The 24,210-nt window shown below is 37.9% G+C and overlaps 1 pseudogene; it reads left to right on the forward strand.

Moving 5' to 3' along the window:
* The window catches only part of LOC122688531, a 53,508-nt pseudogene extending 36,291 nt beyond the window's left edge, over window positions 1-17,217 (forward strand).
* The last annotated feature ends 6,993 nt before the right edge of the window (window positions 17,218-24,210 follow it).

A 24,210-nucleotide genomic window follows, 5' to 3' on the forward strand; every position in this document is an offset into this window, starting at 1 on the left:
TGAAAAATTAAATTACAGGGCTTACGAGAGAATGTGTGGGCTGCCAGAAATGCTCCCTTTTATCCATCTCTGTACTTCAGTTCAGTTCAGTTCAGTCGCTCAGTCGTGTCTGACTCTGCAACCCCATGAACCGCAGCATGCCAGGCCTCCATGTCCATCACCAACTCCCGGAGTCCACCCAAACCCATGTCCATTGAGTCAGTGATGCCATCCAACCATCTCATCCTCTGTCGTCCCCTTCTCTTCCTGCCCTCAATCTTTCCCAGCATCAGGGTCTTTTCAAATGAGTCAGCTCTTCACATCAGGTGACCAAAGTATTGGAGCTTCAGCGTCACAATCAGTCCTTCCAATGTACTTTATATATCTGTAAAAATTTACAAAACTGTACATTTAGGGCTTATGCATATTACTATATTAATTGGATACCTAATAAATAGTTCAGAGATAATGGTTTCACAATTCCACATTTAAAAGAAAGAATTGCACAGATGTTTTAGATCTTTTAAAACATTTGTGAATGGGCAATTCTGAGATGATTGGTTTATGTTTCCCAGAACTAGTTCTGTAGTGACTAGTAGAACCAGTTTCCAACTTCCTGTGAATTCGGATAGATAGCCAGCAGTCAATTTGAATTCAGTTTTTAGGCAGATTTATAATAATGAGCTCTTCTTACATTTCACTCCAATAGTTGTCCTGGTAAAAGAAAATATATGTTCACAATCACACAATCCTTTTTATTAGAAAAATACTGTCAAGGATTTTTTGGTTCATATAAATTTCCTTTGTCTGGAAAGTGTTTTCTAATTTGCAATTGCATTCTAACAGTAATAATGATTAAAATAAAACTATTTAAGTATAATTAATATTACTTTCTGGGCTTCTTTTGTTAGTTTTACATAAAGAAAAAACATGAAATCCTTTATGACCTCATTTATGAAAACACTGGCTTTTTGAACTTTATTTTGTATTCTTGGTGCCATGTACTATGTACAAGGAAATCTTTGAATCAAGTTCTGTTTCACAGGTTTGTTTTTTGTTTTTGTTTTGCATAGCTAGACTTTGAAGGATAATGGCTTCATTTAAGAAGCTACTTTTAAATTACTATATTCCTTAAATTTTTTCACCAATGTCCTTAACTGCATTTTAATGATTTTGATTTCCAGATAATGATTCATTCTCACAGACCAAAGAACTCCAATTTTAGCTAAATATTTTATTTGTTCACCTCTTCTTATTGCATTACCTTTTGATTTAGAAAAGTTTTGTTTTTAAGGGCATTGACTCAATTATATAAGAAATATTCCAGTTGATCGTGAACTTCCAGATGTTCTAGCTGGTTTTAGAAAAGGCAGAGGAACCAGATATCAAATTGTGGACATCTGCAGGATCATCTGAAAAGCAAGAGAGTTCCAGAAAAACATCTATTTCTGCTTTATTGACTATGCCTTTGACTGTATGGATCACAATAAACTGTGGAAAATTCTGAAAGAGATGGGAATACCAGACCACCTGACCTGCCTCTTGAGAAATCCATATGCAGGTCAGGAAGCAACAGTTAGAACTGGACATGGAACAACAGACTGGTTCCAAATAGGAAAAGGAGTACGTCAAGGCTGCATATTGTCACCCTGCTTTTTTAACTTATATGCAGAGTACATCATGAGAAACGCTGGGCTGGAGGAAGCACAAGCTGGAATCAAGATTGCCGGGAGAAATATCAATAACCTCAGATATGCATATGACACTACGCTCATGGCAGAAAGTGAAGAACTAAAGAGCCTCTTGATGAAAGTGAAAGAGGAGAGTGAAAAAGTTGGCTTAAAGCTCAACATTCAGAAAACTAACATCATGGCATCTGGTCCCATCACCTCATGGCAAATAGATGGGGAAACAGTGGAAACAGTGGCTGACTTTTTCTGGGCTCCAAAATCACTGCAGATGGTGATTGCAGCCATGAAGCTAAAAGACTCTTGCTCCTTGGAAGAAAAGCTATGACTAACCTAGACAGCATATTAAAAAGCAGAGACATTACTTTGCCAACAAAGGTCTTCTAGTCAAGGCTATGGTTTTTCCAGTGGTCATGTATGGAAGTGAGAGTTGGACTATAAAGAAAGCTGAGCACTGAAGTATTGATGTTTTTGAAGTGTGGTGTTGGAGAAGACTCGAGAGTCCCTTGGACTGCAAGGAAATCAAACCAGTCCATCCTAAAGGAGATCAGTCCAGGGTGTTCACTGGAAGGACTGATGTTGAAGCTGAAACTCCAAAATTTTGGCCACCTGATGGGAAGAGCTGACCCATTTGAGACGACCCTGATACTGGGAAAGACTGAGGGCAGGAGAAGAAGGGGCCGACAGGTGATGAGATTGTTGCATGGCATCACTGACTCGATGGACATGAGTTTGAGTAAACTTCGGGAGTTGGTGATGGACAGGGAGGCCTGGTGTGCTGCGATTCATGGGGTCACAAAGAGTTGGACACGACTGAGTGACTGAACTGAACTCATTCTAGTTTAGTTAGCTTACTTGACTGGAGTATGTCCTAGTAAAGTCAAATTTTGAGTTTTCATATCTGAAAGGAAAATAGGCTTTATCCTTTACCCATAAATCAGATGAGCTATCCTATAAATAACTTTCAGGGGCCCAGGGACCTGGGCATCTGGAATCTTTCATCTTTAAATGAATGAGTGAATAGATGGGTAGATGACAGATAGACAAAATTAAACCACTTTCTCAGCTGATAAGTTGCTTAGCTGTAAATATCTGATTTTTAAGAATTTTAACAGTGTTAACAATATATTAACAAGCCTTGAAAAATGTATTTTACACTCTTCTACATATCATTCTGAACTAAGGCTCAAATTAAGAGCCTAAAATAAGGCAGACACTTTGCACAGAGCTTAACATGTAGGAACAAATATGGCAAGTCAAATACTCAGGTAATTCATAGCTAATTGAGGAAGGGGGCTGTGTATGAAGATACTTTAATCAAGAATTAGCATTTAGAGTATACTGGAAAAAATTTATATGCAAGAAGAGATTACAGAAAGAAGAAATTAAGTAACTTTATATGAATACTTATAGGTAAATATGGAAATCAGAGGAAGCTTTTGAGAAAATCAGAAAGTATCTATGATAGAAGACCTTTTCAGTTTTCTGCTTATTCTTCTCATTCTTCTGTTTTCTTTCTATCCTAGTGGAATAAGCATCTTCTTATGTTCTTCCCACATTTGAAAAATATGCCTCTTCCTTTAGGGTATGCATGTGGCCCCCTTCTACTTCCACCCTCTTTCTTAACATATGCTATGCTTTCTCTTCATCCAGAAGCTTCTCAGTTTTCTCAAAAAATTGAAACAGCAACTATAGTGAAACACTTCCTAATTTCCGTCTTTGACTCTATTCTTTGCCCTATTTAATTCCTTCCTTACTTGAGAAGTTGAAATTACCCTGTCTACTCAGTTTCCATGTCTTCCTCTTCCCCTTACTTACTAGTCCACTGTAGAACAGATGTTGCTTTTACTAAAATAACCATTAAATTCTATTTTCAAAATATTTTGAGACATCTCTCCATTTTCTGGACCTCTCTAGTGCTTTGCTATCCCTCTTTCTTAAAAGAGTCCCTTCCTTTAACTTTTGTGTGAGAACATCTCCTGGACTTTATTCTATGTCATACATTTCTCTCATTATCTTCTAATGGTTTTCTTTTTGTTTCTTCCTAAGCATGAGTAAGATACTTTGATTTTAACCCTCCTCAATCTACATATTCTCAACTTAAATGACTATCCTTATGATTCCCCAAAGCTTTTCTTCAACATAAGCCTCATTGTTGATTTCAGATTTAACTTGGGAAAATGTTTTTGAAACCCACATACAAACACATACACACATTTGATGGAGGGATGTTAAACTCAAGTTTTGAAAGGTAAAGAGTTGGCAAATGGAACAAAGATATAGATATACATATACTTATATAAATATACATATATAAGTATATATGTATACTTATAAATGCACTTTTTGTAACAGAAATAGAATGTGGAAAACAAATATTTGGGGATGGAGAACAACTTTGATTGTTAGTATTAAAAAAAAAATTAGGGACAAAGAAAGAAAAAAGTCAGGAAGATAAAGAGAATAAAATTATAATAAAAGCAAAACAATACAAAAAAAATGTGTATAGCATCCTTATGAATTTGTTTTTTCTTTCTATCCTGCAGTGAGCTCAGCATGTGAAGGCAAATTTTGGGAAAAGCAAGTCTAATCTGCTCTGGTTGTTATGCAGACCACGAGGTAAGGTGTGGGAATAAGACAAATGTGAGGGAGCCTAGGTATAATTGGAAGGTGCTGGTGCCTCTGATGCTATCACTTTATGTCCACCAATCTTCACCATCAGGACTATGCATTGTCTTCTGTCTTTTATATCTCTTTATCTTAGGCTCAGAGAAATGGTCTCCAAACTTTTGAGTAGCACACCTGTTAAGTAATGCAAACCAAGAAACAAAATTTTAGAGGACTTCCAATAGAGTCATAGTCATTTGTATATTATATGCATGTCCTATTTTCCTCATATGAAATAAACCATATAAAACATGCGCAAGACAATTTTTTAAAATATAAAGTTGAAATCAAATGTTTTGAAATGTTGTTTAATGTCTTTAAGTTCAAAATTCCTTTCAGCTTGAATGGATGTGTGTTTATATACATTATATTCACATATATATGAAGTATACATATGTGTGATTGTTTTTGCTTAATTATTTTTTAACACTTTAGTAACATTTTTCATATAACATTTCAAAGACTTGGTTCAAAGTTTAATTTATAAGGATACTGTTTTTAATGATTGTCATACATTAAAAAAAAAAAAAAAAACCTTCACCAAGGAACAACTTATACATTATTTACTTAAATAATCTTCTTGTTAATAACAGTGACTATGGATTTGTATCCATATTTCAAGTAGATTTTATGACTTTAGGTATTTTTGCTGATCTTATTGCTGTATCTGATTACATCCTCATTTTTTCAACCTCTGTATTTCAAGTGAAGAGTTCACTATAGAATTAAAACATCAGTTCTGCTACTTTTTTATTGTTGGTTTAGAACATTACTATAATCCTTATAGTTTCCTTGCAGGTGTCTCTTGAAATTACAGTATATTTTTTAGCAGTTATTTTTGTTGAAATTAGATTGCATTCTTTGCAAATTATCTTAACCACACAAAGCTGCAACAAGTTGCAATATACTAGAAATAAATACATGAATGAAGACATCATTCTGAATGCTTTTGACCTTCTGAACAATAGACCCCAGAAAAAAGGAGGGGTTTTAAAGTATATAATTTCAAAAAGTTTTAAAAATTATTCTTTAAATACAGAATAAACTCTTGTCAAAGATGTCATTTAATTCATTAATTAATGACATGAAGAGTAAAAAAGGGAATGGTAGTTCAAAGAATAGTTAAGGAACTGAGTAGTTATAGGCAATTTAGTAAGGAATGTCAGAATAAGAAAAGATCTGTTACATGTCCTATAGGGCAAGAAACCATATCTCGTAGGGTAACCTTCTGTGCCTTGCATTTGCATTTCTACGAGCAAAAAAGTTGATAAATGAACATGCAATTTCATTGTCTGGCACATCTAATTAAAAAAATAGTGATTTGAATAAAGTACATTTCAGTAAATGGTAATTCTTAGGTGTACTTGTACCTATGGTTGATCAAATTTATTCCAATTTCTAAGTTATAAATTGTTTTCCTTAACACTTGGAAATGTGTTGTTTTCAACACTGTTCATAATAAGGATAAAATGCATGAACAAAGCCGAAATAATCTAAGAGACCAAGACACAGTTTGGCACAATCAAAACCACTAATGATCAGTGTTCTATTTCCCTCAGGGCTGTTATGTGAAACAACATGATCACAAAAGATATTCTATAACATGTGTTATTGAGATGAACAGAGAAAGAAATGTAATGTGAGACTTTTTATTATATCAATCGTAAGTTTGACTGAGAGCAAAGAACTCTCTTAGGTACAGAAATATAAGGACGAAGGACAAAAAATATTCCTAAATCCCTGGAAGATAATGCAGGAAGTGGAGAGAAAAAACACTGAGGCAATGTCCAGAAATCTGTTTCACAGATTTCTGTTGTTTTATCAACAATTTAATATGAATTGACTTTGTTTTGTTTAGAAATCAGATCTTAATCTATATCCTTATGAATTTAATTTAAATTGGGGAGAGAAAGAGAGAGTGATGCAATGAGTCACAGAGTTGACATCATAGAAGTGTGTAAGAATAGAGCAGAATATGGATAAATCTTCCTGGGAACATGTTCGGAGAGGATTCATAGCTGAGGGGACACTTAAGCTCTAAATCTTAAAAGATTACAAAACATTTTCCAGGTGGACAAGGTGGAGAAAGGCATGCCAATTGGACTTGGCAGGGTAGACAGTAGTGGGACTATACAGAGTATTATGAGCTTGGAGAGATGAATGTGGTTCCTGGTGTGAGATGAAGTGTGAGGAAAAAGTCTGGAGGTCACAGAGGGCAGAACAATGAATCTTCTAGATCATACAAACTATTTTGTATGTTATCAATGGCAAACCTCCCCTACACACTGTAGGTCATGGTCAGGAAGAATGGAAAAGCAAAACCATCTACTTCCGTCAGAATCACTGGTAAATTTCCATTATTAAAATGGAAATAATGCCCTGATTCACCTTTGAGGTGTAGGTTCCTGCCAATGCTGTTAGCCCGGCTCCTTCTACTTTCCTGTCAATTGTTATTAGTAATGATCTCCATCATTGCTATAAGCTCATCGGCATGTTATAAACTGAACTCAACATTTGTTTATTTTATGCTCTTAAGAGGGCTTACCTGATGGCTCAGATGGTAAAGAATCTGATTTCAATGCAGGAGACCTGGGTTTGATCCCTGAGTTGGTAAGATCCCCTGGAGAAGGGAATGGCAACCCACTCTAGTATTCTCGCCTGGCAAATCCCATGGACGGAGGAGCCTGACAGGCTACAGTCTACAGGGTCACAAGAGTTTGACACGACTTAGCTACTAAACCACCACCTTAATAATTGAAAATTGGGACCACAGCTACCAAAGGTCTGCTGTGGGACAGTGTGAAACAGTGGTTTTGAAGAAGGAATTCACAGGGCCTGGACTCCATCTCAGGCCTGTCCATGCTGACCATGCTCGGCCGCCTCTCCAATGGACTCTGGACTCTGTGTTTAGTGTCTATGGAAACGACAACAGAAGGATAAGACCCCCTCTGTTCTGGGGAATCTTGAAGATCGTATCCAGGTTACTCATCGCCTAAGAGAACACATACACTCATCACCCCTTCCTCCAGACAGGCCATCAATTTTTCTGTACCTGTCGGAGTGTAACCTCATGCTTATTGATTATTGGCTAATTGTTTAACTGTCTGAGCACACGGCACATGAGTGATGGGGTTATTGGGACTTGGCCTTCCTTAGTTTATGTAAGTCTCAAGGAATTTGGGGTGGTGGGTTTGGACACGTACACATGGGGTATAAAAGATTTTCACAAATGCTGGTCGGGGTCCTTGGCTAAGAGGAGACTCTGCCTTGGGCCCGCCGGTGTAATGAACTCACTCCACTATCTGCTTTGTCCTTCTGAGTGAGTTTGTTTCCCGGAACGCGTGGTTACAACAGTTTTAAAAAGTGATTCTATGAAAACTGGATTGAATTCTATTCCACACTGACTCAGTTTGGATGAGTCATTCTTCTCTTCCCGCCTCCAGTTTCTCCATCAATGAAATGGAAATTAGGAACTGTGCATAGAGAACAGCATAAGCCCCTCACGTTTGCCCCTAAGAGTTAAGTTCTACGGGCTTTGTACATGTAAAAGACAAAGAGCCTGCTCAGAGTAAGAATGGGTTAACCTGACGGACAACAGTAATTTAGCTAACAGCAAAATCACTTTAAAAAAGCAGCGGGGAAGGGCAAGCAAATGGTGACTAAAGCTTTAACAGTCAAAGAGCCAGCTGCTTCTCCAAGGACTGACCAGGAGAGGGGAGAGCCTTGTTGCAAGTGGATGCATAAGGCCTTCAGAACCTGAAGCAAGCAAATGTCTTAGATATATATCCATTAGCTTTTGTGCTAAAGCCTATGTTAGCCCTGCACCTTTGAGTTATCGAATATAATGTGATTTCTCAACTCTCTTTCTCCGCATGGAGAGAGAAAGTGTGAGCCCCCAAATGGACTGTTAAATTCCCAAACAGCTACGCTTCCCATGTAAAGTGACAGAACTGGTAGTGTAAGCTTAAATCTTGGCTGCTAAGAATCTACCATTGTGAAACTGATTTTTATCTTGCTGTATTAACATGATCAAATATTTCTCCTTGTTAGTGAAGACTATTCTTAGTAAATGAACCACATGAATTTTGTGGTGGCAGGCTTACATCAAAGCTTGTGTACATGTTTTATCTTCCATTTCAGGAACAATGGTATCTGTGTTCATTATTTTACTTGATTGATAGAAGGACAAGTGTATATTGAAAAGTAACAAAGAGATGAAGTATTATTTCCACTGATTTTCAAATTTTAAGATATTATAATTTATATATTACAACATCTAAGCCACTATTATTTGTGGTAATCCAAGGACAAAAGAGCAGATAAAACCAAGAGGGGTCTTGGAATGCAGGAATGGAAAAACCAGACCCTTATCATCCCATGTTGTAATGTAATTACATTACATGACAATAAAGTTGCAATGTAATTAATGTTGTAATTGTTAATGGATTTCATGTCCTCCTGAGCACTGTAACCTGTCTCCCCTTCCCCACAGGGTGAAGTATTTGCCTTACTCTTCCCCTACCCAGTATACACGCCTCATCCAATCGGCAAGACCCCTATCCTACTCCTTGAACCCTGGCTATAAAAGGAGACTAAGGACCCCGGTTCAATGTCAGTTCTCCCCTGAGCTGGCCCACTGTACTAATAGCATCTCCCACTCTAATAAACTTTATTTCCCTCTCATTCTGTCTCATGTCTGGAAATTATTTTCCAACCTGTGTCTGGATCAAGACATTATTCACAATTTAAAAAAAAATAGATGATTATTGTACTACTCCAACAAATACACGCCCACTAAAGGAGTTTCCTACAAACTTAATTGCTAAAATTAGAAAAATAATTCAGTTGTGCAATTTTAATCCCCATATTAGTGAGTTGATATGAGAAAAATAAGTGACATAATCAGATACAAATTTAATTTACTTACAGTTTAACCCAGGTTCCATTCAAGTTCTGCAATCTTTCAGTTTTACAGAATACATCTTTTGGAAAACCTTGTAAATAACAAAATGTATACAACATCATTATTACTTTTGAAAATTCTTAAGAAAAATTATCTCAAATTTTTAAATAAGGTAGTGATGGTTAGGCAAAAACTCTTTAAATATCAAATAATACTACCTTACAGTAATCCCAATAAAATATTTCTTTTGGAGGATGTATTTGGGTTTGAATTTATAATTTGCCATTTGACTAGAGCTCAATATTGTGAAGTTGCATGCTAACTTGCAAATTTATTTTCAGTAGTAAAGATAAACTCCAGGATTATATTCTTATTGCCATATATGGGATTATCCAGTTTTATTCTAACTTTTCTTTTTTCTTTTTTTTAATGCTGTGAATTCCCAGTTCCTCCTCAAATGCTCTTGGAACTAGCTCTATCATTTTTACTGGTACTTTTGCTGCTGATTTGAATAAATTTATAAACTGTGCATTTTTTCTTATTGTTGAAAGTCATGCTTCTATATATTTTAAAAAATTATAAGTCAATATATGTAAAACATTTATACCAGTGTTTAGAACACAAAAATGTCAGCTATTAATGTCATTTTCTTGGTAATATAATTCATAGGTTAAGGATATAAATTTTAGCTTGAGAAATATTGGATCAAAAATTCAAGTTTGTACCATATTAATCATGTGGCTTTAGACAGATCTCATAACCATTCCAAATTCCCATGGCTGCATATTACACATAGTGACAGCAACTGCATTTTTTTTCTTATAAGGACTAAATGTTGTCTAGTCACAAAGCTGTGTCCGACTACTTTGCAACCTCATAGACTATAGCCCACCAGTCCTCTGTCCATGGGATTTCGCAGGCAAAAATACTGGAGTAGGTTGCCGTTTCCTCCTCCAGGGGATCTACCTGACCCAGGGATCGAACTTCTGTCTCCTGCATTGCAGGTGGATTCTTTACCACTGCAGCACCTGGGAAGTCCAAGGACTAAACAGCATAAAGCATTTTAAAGTTCTTGGCAAAAGTCTGACACTCACTGAATGCACAATCGTCACTGGCTTTACTATAATTCGATTAAAAGAAACTTGTTCTTGGAATGTGGATGAATAAACAGTGGCCATGACGGACTGTGCAGTTCCATATTTGGAAGAGGGTGGAGAAGGACAAAGCACTCCCTTGTACATCTATTGCTATAACAACTGGAAGAAAATTGCCTGTGTTTTACTGGAGGATTCCCCCATCGAATGCCAGTGAAATTGGTAAAGAAACATTTCCCATTTCCTTAATGTGTGAATTGCTGAAATGGATTTTCTGAAGTGAGATATTTCAACTCCTAAATCCTTTTAACTGTGTCCTAGTTCCCAGAAGACAGGTTGGAAATTGCTCCCAGGCACCAGACACACATTTCAAAGTGCAATATTCAGTGAACCTTTCAGAATCTGCTTAATAATGAACACTTGTATGTTGACATGAGACTAATATAGGTGATATATTGATTATAGTCTAACTGAAATATGAACTTTTTCTGCAAAATGAGGGTGTTCAAGTAAGAAATGTGGACTCTCTGTCTGGACCAATTAGCTGGTGCATGAATTTCACTTGTCCTATTACCTCCCAGAGTTAATATTAATAAAAGAATTGGAGATACTAATTGAATTTTTTTTGTTTGCTTTGCCTTTGTGCAAAGCAAGTAAAGAATTATTAGCCAAGCACCATGCCTGTGATTAACTGGTAACAAACATTTAAAATAGCAGGGACTTCCTGGTGGTCCAGTGGTTAAGTATCCACCTTCTAATGCAGGGGACAAGGGTTCAGTCCCTGGTCTGGGAACTAAGATCCCACATGCTGCAGGGCAACTAAGACCATGCACCACAACCACTAGGCTTCCATGCTCTAGAACCCCTGCACCTCAACAAGAAGGGCCCATAAATGGCAACAGAGACCCAGCACAGTCAAAATAAAATAAAAAAAATTATAAGAGCAGTGCTAATCAGTGGGGACTCAAACAGTTCAAATAAGTAGTTTTGTGCTCACGTTACATAAAGTTACAGCCAAGAAGAAGGCAGCATGAAGAAGAAAAGAGTGACCCCATCACTTATAGACGTCCATTGCCACGCTTGGAGAATCCATAAACCCAAAATGGTTTTCATTGATCACCCAGCACGTTCACTGCCTACTGCTGTGTGTGTGAGCAATACCAACTCTAACATTATCCCAACATGAGAGCAATCAGGAAGGTAGCCTACCGCCAAAGACGTATATGTGTGTGGGAGAGAAAGCACATGTTACTGAAGATGTTTCCAAGAAGAAAGCGCTATCTGACACAATGCTTTAAGCAGAGAAAGAGATTCTGAGGGAAGCAGACTTCATTTCATCCAATTGCACTGTCACATGAGCTTGTTGCAACACTGGTTACATCTTTAAACTACCTGAGCTCAGTTTCCTCATCTGTAAAATGGGAATAAAACCACCAAAACTCGCAGGAACAGGAATGCTTTTAAGTCTAAACAAGAGTGAATGTTTTGAGATGATCCATTGAAATAATGGATGTTGGTGCTAATTTCCTTCATTAATTAGTGCCCCTTCCTATTAATCTTAACTAATATACATTGTTGTCCCCTAATAATAAGCATAGACCTTACTGAAGACTTTTGCTGACTATTTGCTCCTTGAGAGAAGTCTTCCAAGATGGGTGGTCATCTGTAACATCTAATTCTGCCCTACTTGAGAGACCTTCAACATGGAAATATTTCATAGAGCAGTAATGAGTTTTTCTATATTGATAACAATGTTGATTTAGCTAGAACAGAATTGTTTCTGGAAATATCACCACCAAGTCTTCTTTATGACAGCTGTAGTTTATAAAACCCATGGTCTTAGATGGATATATTTTTGCATTTAACAATAATTTGGAAGTTGGGTACTACAGGAGCACCCGGGAGTTCAAGTGGCATCTGGCCCATTGAAGAATGTCAAACCATGTAAATTCATTGTTTCTATATCAACAAAAAGGCAGGTTAGACTGAATCATCTAATGTGCTTCCGCTAAATAATTTTAAAAAGGAAGATCAGTGGCCACATTTTGGAAGTAATTTTACTCCTACCCTCCAAGTTCCTTCATGTCTTTTGACTGAAATGAATGCCAGCATGTTGAAACGAATTGATTCCAAAAATGTCAAAACTCTCTGTCTTAAACTACTATCTTTGTCAGCTAAATCCAGGATAAACCCATAACCCTGCATCTGATGATGACCTTTTAATATTCATCATCTACAAGGATGTATTCTTTTCAATGTGGTACTTCTTAACACAGTACATGTATTGCCTGGGTCTTATGAAATACTTGGGTGAAACAAGTCAAAAGAGAAGATACAAACTGTGCAATCTCACTTACACAGATGATTAAGTGGCTGTTCTATGTTAAATCTTTGGAAGAACCTTCATACAGTTTCCATACCGACTGAACAAATGTATATTCAAACAACAGTGAACAAGGGTCTCTTTAACACCATATCCTTGCCAAAACTTACTATTTCTTATCTTTTTGCTGATAGCTAATCTGAAAGGTATATGGTGATATTCTGTGGTTTTTATTTCCATTTTCTTGATGATTAATGATGTTGACCATATTTTTATGTAACTGGGGGCCATCTATATGTGTTTCTTAGAAAAAAAAAAGTATATTCGGAACCTCTACCCATTTTCTAATTTTATTTATTTATTTTTTTGCCAAACCATGCTAAACGTAGGATTTTAGTTGCTGGACTAGGGATTGAACCCCTATTCCCTGCATTGGAAGTGTGGAGTCTTAACTACTAGACTGCCAGAGAAATCTTTGCCCATTTTTAAAATGGATTATTATTACTGTTATTATTGCTATTAAATTATATGAGCTCCCCTCTGATCACTGCTGGCACTCTGGAGCACTGCAGAGGGAAAGTGAAAAGATATTGCCTACCCTCTGAGCTCTCCGGAAATGTTTACAGTCATTAGATGTGTGTCTAATCAGAAGCCTGCCCCTCAGGCTGCTTGTAATCATAAGCTATAATCTAATAAGCGTCCTTCCAGATGGACTGAGCTCCTCTTTCTATTGCCTAGTACTCCGCTATGCCTGGAACTCTTTCTTTGCTGGTTAGGGTCATGGGAGACCTGTTAGCTGTGGTCTGCCGTCCACCAGAATTGGGCAACACAGAATTGGTCTCTTGCAGCATCCCCATTATCAGGGCACCAGAGAAGGAGCAACAAGCTTCTTTCTTTTCGTTACTGGTGAGCTGCAATGAGGCCGAAGGAGAGCACAAATGCTGGATTCCCTGGGCTCCACTCCTTCCCAACCCTTTCGTATTATTGTTGTTCAGTCACTGAGTCATCTGACTCTTCTGCCACCCCATGGATTGCAACCTGCCAACCTCCTCTGTTTCCCAGGCACGGATACCGGAGTGGGTTGTCATTTCCTTCTCTAGGGGAACTTCCCAACCCAGGGATCGAACTTGTCTCTCCTGCATTATAGGCAGATTCTTTACTTCTGAGCCACCGGAGAAGCCCCCAGCCCCTTCATAGGCATCTGTATATTTGCCAAACCAAAAGCCTGTCCCACAGGCCAGAGCCCCTGGACAAGCAAATGGGTGTCTTTCCCAGAAGGACAGGTGGTGTATTTTAGTCAACTATCTGCACAGTGCCCTAAGTGTGGAAGTCATCCAAAAACTATCTCTCTGATGATTACAATCCCAGGGGATCCAGGAACACAGGCCCCTACATGGAGACCACAAAAAATCAAGTCACCAGATGTAAAAATTAGGACACCAGACACATGTAAGTTCTTCCTTAACCAGGAGATCCTGGGCCAAAGACAATGGGGGAAGAAAGAAATATTTTAAAAAAGGAAGACAATTAAAAAAAAAAAAAAGTTGTACCTACAAGCTGTAACATAAAAGTGGTATCTGCAGGAGAGAAAAAGAAAAGATAGTACCTGAAGCTTCAACAAGATTGGAGGAGAGCATGGATGGTCCCCACTGGCTGGAGGGAGGCAGAAAGGGAATATGAAAACTCAGTAAATACATAAGAAAAGAAACAAGAAAAAAAGAAGGGAAAGAAGAAATAGGAGAGAAAGGCAAATAAAAAAATTAAAAGAACAAAAGGAAAATTAAAAAAAAAAAAGAATTAAAGGTAGTACCCACAAGCTGGAGCATAAAGATGGCAGCTTTTGGGGGGTAAGGGCAGAAGGTTGGTACCTGCAACTTCCTCAAGGATGAAGGAGAGGATGAAGATGCTGCCTGCCAGCCTTGTTCCCTGGAGACTATTACCACAGGTGCCCCTGCCCCTTCAGCTAATTCCTCACAATTAGGAAATGAGACTTGTATATACAGTCTGGGTGCTTTTCTAAGAGCTATCTCTGTGCTGGACTCTGAACCTGATGGTCCCTGCCTGGGCCCTGTAACAGACATTCCTCCATTTGCCACAGTGTCTTGGATCTCATGAATGAAAACCTCACTGGTCTTTAAAGTCAGAGATTTTGGGGTGCTCTCCTCTCAGGGGCTGGTCTTCAAAGTTAGGGTGCCTGATGAGGTATGAGCCCTTTCTCTTCAGGGAGAAATTCCAGGTTTCTAATTTCCTGCCCTGCTGCTGAGATTTATGGCAAGATGGTCTCTTGGCCTTCTCACCCGCTTTATTGTGCTTCCCCTCTCACTTCCTGATGTGAAAAGGTCCTTCCATCAGTTTTTAGGGGTTTTTTTGCAGAGGAAATTTTTCCATATGTAGCTATAGGGTCAGTGTGTCTGTGGGTTCAGAATCTCCCTTCATCTCCCTCTTGAACCAGAACTCTCATTGATTTTTTTTTTTTTAAACAACTTAAATTTGAGGCTTGCAGGGATATCCCTGGCTGTCCAGTAGTTAAGACAGCATGCTTCCAGTGCAGGGGGTGGGGGTTTGATCCTTGGTAGGGGAACAAGGATACCACATGCTAAAAGTCACAGCCAAAATAATAATAATAACAAAATAAAATACTTGAAAAAAAAAAAAAAAGGACTTGCAAGATGCTGCAAAAAATAGAATAGAGGGACTGCCCTGGTAGTCTAGTGGTTAAGACTTTGCTTTCCAACATAAGGGGTTGCAGGTTCAAACCTTGATCAGGGAGCTAAGGTCCCACATGACTCGAAGCCAAGTAAAAGCAAAGCATGATACAGAAATAGTATTGTAACAAATTCAATAAAGACTTTAAAAATGGTTTGCATCAAAAAATCTTAAAAAAAAAAATAACAGAGATAATAGCATGCCCTTCACTCAGATTTCTATATCTCATTGATTCTTAAAATTCAATAATTGTTTTTTCCAAATTTTACTGTTTTTCTTTACATATCCACCTATTTTTCCATGATATTCTACCATTTCATGATGTTTTACATACCTTTAATTCTCTATTTCCTTATACCAAATATGTTTATTTTATTGTGGTTTACACTATTAAAAACATTTGCAAGGCATTCAGCCTCAAGATTGATGTTATGATTCTCAGTAGTCATCCAGTCTGCAATTTCTGAGGATGGGTATAAAGTCATATTTACCTCTGTTTCTCCTCCAGGGCCTGTTCCCTTTGGTAGAAAATGTTCCTGCAGCATGAATGCATGATACATCTGCTAGGTGCTCTGAAGAATCACTGGGCTGGGTCCAGGTTTTAAAATAACATCTCAAGTTGGAGTGTTCCAAAGCATGTGGATAATGCAAAGTTTGATTTTATACACTTGGAGTTTATATTTCCCAAAGGACATTTCTTTTGCCAACAGTGACCTGAGGCAGCAAAAAGTTACCTCATGGTTCCCTGGGGCAGTGAACTCCTCCGTAGGCCCCGATCCATCAGAGGGCAACTCTTTTTGGTCTCAGCTTTTTGCTGCAATTTCAGTTTCAAATTCCTGTTTTGCAGGTATCTAACTCCAAAATTTCCTTTCCTTGTAAGAGCATTGATTTCTTAGTTAAATTCCCATTTCCAATGCATTCCCAACTTCCTTTACGTGAGTATGGAAGCTGACTGTGCTATCTTCAAGTCTTCTTTTGTCTGATACCAGGAAATCTATTTTTATTCTTTATGCTCATATATAAATTAAATATTTAAAGTATGTTATCTAGAATTTTTATATGTTGGTGCACGTTAAGTCACTTCAGTCGTGTCTGACTCTTTGTGATTCCATGGACTGTAGACTGCTAGGCTCTTCGGCCCATGGGGATTCTCCAGGCAAGAATACTGGAGTGGGTTGCCATGCCCTCCTGCAGGGGATCTCCCCAACCCAGGGACTGAACCCACATCTCTTACACCTCCTGCATTGGTAGGTGGGTTCTTTACCACTAACACCACCTAGGAAGCTCCTATATGGTGGTAGAATTGCATATATTTTGTCAACTTTCTAAGTGTGGAAATGTACAAGGGGGTAGAGGTTATTGACTTTAATTCCAGTAAATTATTATTAGATATTTACCCACCCACATACTATATACTACATTGTAGACTGACCTGACACTTTGTGTAAGACTGAATGTGTGTTTGTGCATCTCAAATTTTTTTTTTTTTAATCAAGAATGAGACTCCTGATTTTTCTTTTGGTTTCTGTCAAAAGGCCCAGGGAAAATTCCATCTCAAGTTGCTCGCAATTAAAGAAAAGAGAATTCATTCCCTCATCTTCCTAACTTAGAATCCTGTGTTACTCTTAATTATTAGGCACTTATGGACATCTTCATGCTCACACCACTGAACTGAGCAGTGCTGTGAGAGATACAGCAATAGGGCAGCACCCTCCCCCTCAAGTCCTCGGGAAGAGGAAGATGCACAAAGAAGATGCACCTGGTGAGGGTTCTAAAAGAGATAGAGTGCTTTACAGGGCCGAAGAAATGTTATCACCAAAGACTGCACAGCAGCTGAGAACCTTCATGAGAGAGTAAAATGACATGAAAAGGATTCTAGGAAGGAGAAAGACAAACAAAAGCTCAGAGGATGGAAAGGACAGCAGGGGATCTAGGAAGAGTGAAGAACCCCTAGTGTGCAGCCAGAAAGAGTGGGTGGAATTGAGAGGAGAAGAAAAGTGAGCCCAGGTCTTGGTGAATTTTGTTTATTCAAAAGAATAGTTTTGGATCCTAGAACAACGAACATAAGATAGATGAAATAGTAGAAATATAAAGTTGTCTAAGTATAGTCCGGGGATTTAGAGATTGATTTCTTATAGTTTTCTTAAAACAACATGTGAGTTCAGTTCAGTTCAGTTGCTCAGCCGTGTCTGACTTGTTGCAACCCCATGAATCACAGCATGCCAGGAATCCTTGTCCATCACCAACTCCTGGAGTTTACTCAAACTCATGTCTATAGAGTCGGAGATGCCATCCAACCATCTCATCCTCTGTCATCCCCTTCTCCTCCTGCCCCCAATCCCTCCCAGCATCAGGGTCTTCTCCAATGAGTCAACTCTTCACATGAGGTGGCCAAAGTACTGGAGTTTCAGCTTTAGCATCAGTCCTTCCAATGAACACCGAGGACTGATTTCCTTTAGGAGGGAATGGTTGGATCTCCTTGCAGCCCAAGGGACTCTCAAGAGTCTTCTCCATCACCACAGTTCAAAAGCATCAATTTTTCCACACTCAGCTTTCTTCACAGTCCAACTCTCACATCCATACATAACCACTGGAAAAGCCATAGCCTTGACTAGACAGACCATTGTTGGCAAAGTAATGGCTCTACTTTTTAATATGCTATCTAGATTGATCATAACTTTCCTTCTGAGGAGTAAGTGTCTTTTAATTTTATGGGTGAAATCACCGTCTACAGTGATTTTGGAGCCCCCCAAAATAAAGTCATCCACTGTTTCCACTGTTTCCCCATCTATTTGCCATGAAGTGATGGGACCAGATGCCATGATGTTAGTTTTCTGGATGTTAAGCTTTAAGCCAACTTCTTCACTCTCCTCTTTCACTTTCATCAAGAGGCTCTTTAGTTCCTCTTCACTTTCTGCCATAAGGGTGGTGTCATCTGCATATCTGAGGTTATAGATATTTCTCCTGACAATCTTGATTCCAGCTTGTGCTTCTTCCAGCCCAGCGTTTCTCATGATGTACTCTGCATATAAGTTAAATAAGCAGGGTGACAATATACAGCCTTGATGTACTCCTTTTCCTTTTTGGAACCAGTCTGTTGTTCCATGTCCAGTTCTAACTATTGCTTCCTGACCTGCATACAGGTTTCTCAAGAGGCAGGTCAGGTGGTCTGGTATTCCCATCTCTTTCAGAATTTTCCACAGTTTATTGTGATCCACACAGTCGAAGGCTTTGGCGTAGTCAATAAGGCAGAAATAGATGTTTTTATTGAACTCTCTTGCTTTTTCAATGATCCAGAGGATGTCCACAATTTGATCTCTGGTTCCTCTGCCTTTTCTAAAACCAACTTGAACATCTGGAAGTTCACGGTTCACGTATTGCTGAAACCTGGCTTGGAGAATTTTGAGCATTACTTAACTAGTGTGTGAGATGAGTGCAATTGTATGGTAGTTTGAGCATTCTTTGGCATTGCCTTCTTTGGGATTGGAATGAAAACTGACCTTTTCCAGTCCTGTGGCCACTGCTGAGTTTTCCAAATTTGCTGGCATATTGAGTGCAGCACTTTCACAGCATCATCTTTCAGAATTTGAAATAGCTCAACTGGAATTCCATCACCTCCACTAGCTTTGTTCATAGTTGTACTTCCTAAGGCCCACTTGACTTCACATTCCAGGATGTCTGGCTCTAGGTGAGTGATCACACCATCGTCCTTATCTGGGTCTTGAAGATTTTTTTTGTCCAGTTCTTCTGTGTATTCTTGCCACCTCTTCTTAATATCTTCTGCTTCTGTTAAGTCCATACCATTTATGTCCTTTATACTGTAATAAATAGCTCGTTCCCAAAGTATACAATTGGTGGTTGACATTAAGCTAGGGAAAATGCAATTATCTATTCTACTACAAATGTGAATTCACAAAAAGAGATATTTGCCAACACCTGCATTGTGAAAGTCTAGTGTTTGAGGAGCAATTATAATTATTCTTGTTACTTTGCACTTATATCGCTGCATTTTATTTATAAGAGCTTTACAACTGTGTTTGTATGTGTGCTTTTATTTGCTTTCTCTTTCTGCAGCCCTGTGAAGTGTGTCAAGGTTATTGGCCTTATTGTGTAGATTAAACATCTGAGGCAATTAAGATTTGAAGGTAATTTCAATTTATTTTTGGCCTTGGAAGAACAGTTCACAGGTAACAAGAGGTCCATTTACAAGTGCAAAGGATGAGTTTTCAGAATAGAGCAATAAAAGAAAGACAAATACATTCTGCTTCCAGTAAATTAAGATAAGCCCTGTTTCACATTAAAAGCATTTTTAAATTCTGAAGCTTCTTTTTTCATTAATCAGTAGAATATAATGCACCTGTTTAGACCAAAAGCTTTTGATTCAAGGAGACTTAGGCTTGAATGCTATTTGCTAGCTGTGTGGTTCTGATACATTCCTTAATTTCATTGAGTTTCTAAGTATAAAGCATAAATAATAATGTGTTCTTAATTGGCTTTTTATGAATATTAACATCTTGTTTGTACAATATATACAGGTGTAGAAATATCACAAGGAAAGAATGAATAGCATTCATCTTTAACTTGTCATCATGATTAAGTATTTATTAAATATTCAGCTTTATGTCCTCATAAGAATAATAGAATAACATAGCCCATTATTATACACTAAAACACTCTACAGCATTTTTAAAGGATATATATATTGTTTTCTTTAAATATCTGTCATAATGTTTACAAATGTCAGTCACACGCATGTATATATCATTGCCTCACTTTTAATACTTGGTTTATCAAAACTTTAGACTTTAGTCAGTAATGTGTACCAAATTGCACAAATGTGTGCAACAAGTACAGATGGCTATAGAATCCAGACCCTGAGTCTTAATATAGTAACACCTGGAACAAGTTCCAAAAATGGTGTTATTAAATAGCTAATTACCAGAAGAAATGAAATAATCAATAACCTGAATAGCATTGTAGAAAATAAGACTAAAGATTGAGTGTTTAAGTATAAGATTTTGTCATATATATGAACTGTACTGTAAGAGGAAGGAGGTGGGGATAGTTCATGACGAATCATTGCATGGATCATGTCAATATCAAAGGGTTTCTTTGAAACCTGAGCACATTTGCCATTGTTTACCCCAATTGAAGTGGTCAGCGTGGGAAGGGCATTTCAGACCACTCAGAAAAATGAGTCCTCAGGACACTTGAGAGGGGGTTAATAGACCTCACCTAAAGTCAGTTATCTATATCCAAATCTCCTAACATGTTTTGCACAAATTAAACATATAAGGAGAGAAAATAAAACTGCATATAAGCCATGCCTAAAGCAGAACTAAAAGACACAGAATGCTACAAACTTTCATTCACTTACAAATGGGTGAGGGATAATCTGAAGTTACTAGAATCAGGGCTGGAATACTTCCAGAGGAACGTTGAGATGAGACTACGCTGAAAAAGAATCATGCCGTGGGATCTGTGGTGTGGCCCTGACCTTGTTAACCTCACATACAGTTTGCAGAGTGGGAAGATAATTAAAAAACAGTTTGGAGATGTGATGGGTCAGAGCATGATCTATTGAGGCTTAGGAAGTGTGAGAAAAGGGCCGGGGCCTCTGCCAGAGGCAGAGCTTCTGGGGCTAAGTGGTACAAACTAAACAGGAAAATTATGTCTACAGCTTAGCAAGAAAGGAAAAAGAGAGCAAGAGGTGAAAATTAATGAATCTACTGCAAAAACAAAAATTAAAATTCCAAAGTCCATACCATTAAAAAAATAAAAAAGCATGAACTCCCTCATTTCTTCTAAATAAATAAATAAAATAGTTAAATAAGTAAACTGCACTCCACAGTTCCAACATAGTGGGTGGATTTTGGCTAAGAAAACAATAAGTTGACTCATGTGCTTAGTCATGTCCAACCGTCTGTGACCCCATGGACTGTAGCATGCCAGGCTCCTCTGTCCATGGGCATTCTCCAGGCAAGAGTACTGGGGTGGATTGCCATGTTCTCCTCCAGGGGATCTTGTCAACCCACGCATTGAATCCAGGTCTCCTGCAGATAGATTCTCTGCCAGCTGAGCTACCAGTAAAACTGACCTACCAGGGAATTTGATTCATATGTTTACCAGTTCTCATAAACACCTTGGATATTGGTGACCCAAAAATAGACAGTCAACAGCACGCACACACACACACACACACACACACACACACAAATTCTCAAACACCTATTAAAACAAACAGAAGAAGATGAGCAATATAAGGGCTAAAGTTTTCACTGATGAAAATACTCTTCTCAATTAAAATAGCCCTAACATAATAAAACGGTAATTATATGCAATTAAGCAACTAATTGAAAATATTTCAGAATATCTAAATTTGGAAATTAAAAAATCAATATAGAAATAAACAGAGAGGAGGAAAATTTAAGATAAATTTGGAAGAATTAAGAAAAATTAAAGAGGAAGACTAGGTCTTCTGAGACATAAAGATTGAAATTCCAAGTTACTAAAGCTAAGATAAATTTAACTAAAAATAAAAGCTGAGGTAGAGAGGGTAAAAGAAAACATTTGGAAATTTTAAAGCAAAAATATTAAGGGAGTAAGAAAGATTTTAAAAAGTAAAAGATAAAATGGGCATACTCCACACACATACAGAAATAAAATAATGGAATAGCAAAATAATGTATATGCAGAACTATTGTTACAAATTTTTGCCTAAAAATTAGCTCTCTAGAAGTAGAGGGAGAATAATCTACATATTAAAGGGCTCAAAAATCTACCTGAAAAACTGGACCAAGATCAGTCAACCATAAAAGACATTTTAGTAGAATGAACAGATGTAAAGTTATATTTTTAAATCTGTGGAAGCCCACACAAGAAGAACATGTTACCAATGAGTGAAAGAAACAAAGCAGCAGATTTTGCAAGAGCATCTTAGAAAAGCAAGAAAACAGGATGAAAACATTTTCAAGAAACTCAAAGAAATGAATTCATGAATTTGGAAATAGAATAAGTGTCATGAGTGCCTCTTCCCAGTCATTACTCCTGAAAAAGTTAATGACTATCTTGATTTCTAGACCCAGAGAAAAATTTTGTCATTTTGAGTTTTATACAAATGGAAGCATACAATATTCAGTCATTTATTTCTGGTTTCTTTTGTTCAACACTATGTTTGTGAGATTCATTCATAACTTTTGGTAGCAATAATTTGTCTTGCTATTTAGTAACAGTTGATTAGTCTCTTCCAGATGTTCAAGCTGGATTTAGAAAAGGCAGAGGAACCAGAGATCAAATTGCCAACATACACTGGATCATAGGAAAATAAAGAGAGTTCCAGAAAAACATCTACCTCTGCCTTATTGACTATACCAAAGCCTTTGACTGTGTGGATCACAATAAACTGGAAAATTCTTAAGAGATGGGAATACCAGATTTAGTGATCTGCCTCCTGAGAAATCTGTATGTAGGTCAAGAAGCAGTAGTTAGAACTGGACATGGAACAACAGACTGGTTTCAAATCAGGAAAGGAGTACATCAAGGCTGTATATTGTCACCCTGCTTAATTAACTTATATGCAGAGTACATCATGAGAAATGTTGGGCTGCATGAAGCACAAGCTAGAATCAAGATTGCTGGGAGAAATATCAATAACCTCAGTTATGCAGATGACACCACCCATATGGCAGAAAGTGAAGAAGAACTAAAGAGCTTCTTGATGAAAGTGAAAGAGGAGAGTGAGAAAGTTGGCTTAAAACGCAACATTCAGAAAACTAACATCATGGCATCTGGTCCCATCACTTCATGGCAAATAGATGGGGAATGAGTGAGAGACTTTATTTTGGGGGGCTCCAAAATCACTGCAGATGGTGACTGCCGCCATGAAATTAAAAGATGTTTGATCCTTGGAAGGAAAGCTATGACCAACCTAGACAGCATATTAAAAAGCAGAGACATTATTTTGCCAACAAAAGGTCCATCTAGTCAAAGTTGTGCTTTTTCCAGAAGTCATGTATGGATGTGAGAGTTGGACTATAAAGAAAGCTGAGCACCAAAAAATTGATGTTTTTGAATTGTGGTGTTGGAGAAGACCCTTGAGAGTCCCTTGGACTGCAAGGAGATCCAACCAGTCCATCCGGAAGGAGATCCGTCCTGGGTGTTCATTGGAAGAACTGATGCTGATCTGAAACTCCAATACTTTGGCCACCTGATGCGAAGGATTGATTCATTTGAAAAGACCCTGATTCTGGAAAAAACTGAAGGCAGGAGGAGAAGGGGACTGCAGAGGATGAGATGGTTGGGTGGCATCACTGACTCGACAGACAGGAGTTTGAGGAAGCCCTGGGAGTTGGTAATGGCAGGGAGGCCTGGCGTGCTGCAGTCTGTGGGGTCGCAAAGAGTCAGACACAACTGAGTGACTGAACTTAGTTACTGATTAGCCTTTTATGATTCTTTGTATTTATGCCATACCAGTTGTTATGTCTCCTTCTTCATTTATATTATTATTTATTTGGAATCCATGGTCAATTAATTGATGACAGGGAAGCCAAGAATGTACACTGTGGAAACAATACTCTTTTCAGTATATGGTGCTGGGAAAACTGGAAAGCCGCATGCAAAAGAATGACACTGCGGCATTGTCTTTCACCACACACAAAAATCAAGTCAAAAATCAATTAAAGACTTAAGAACTAAAGTCAAATGAAATTATACAGTCAAGGCCACCATGGGCAGTATGTGGTTACCCAGTGTACAACTCTGGGGGTCATGTTGTCTATGTGAATGGCATAGGATTGGGCAGTGCACATCCTAAAAGAAAAAAAATAGTGATAAAGTTTCTTGGAAATTATT

This window comes from Cervus elaphus, chromosome 33 (assembly GCF_910594005.1).
Source record: "Cervus elaphus chromosome 33, mCerEla1.1, whole genome shotgun sequence".
Taxonomy (NCBI): domain Eukaryota; kingdom Metazoa; phylum Chordata; class Mammalia; order Artiodactyla; family Cervidae; genus Cervus; species Cervus elaphus.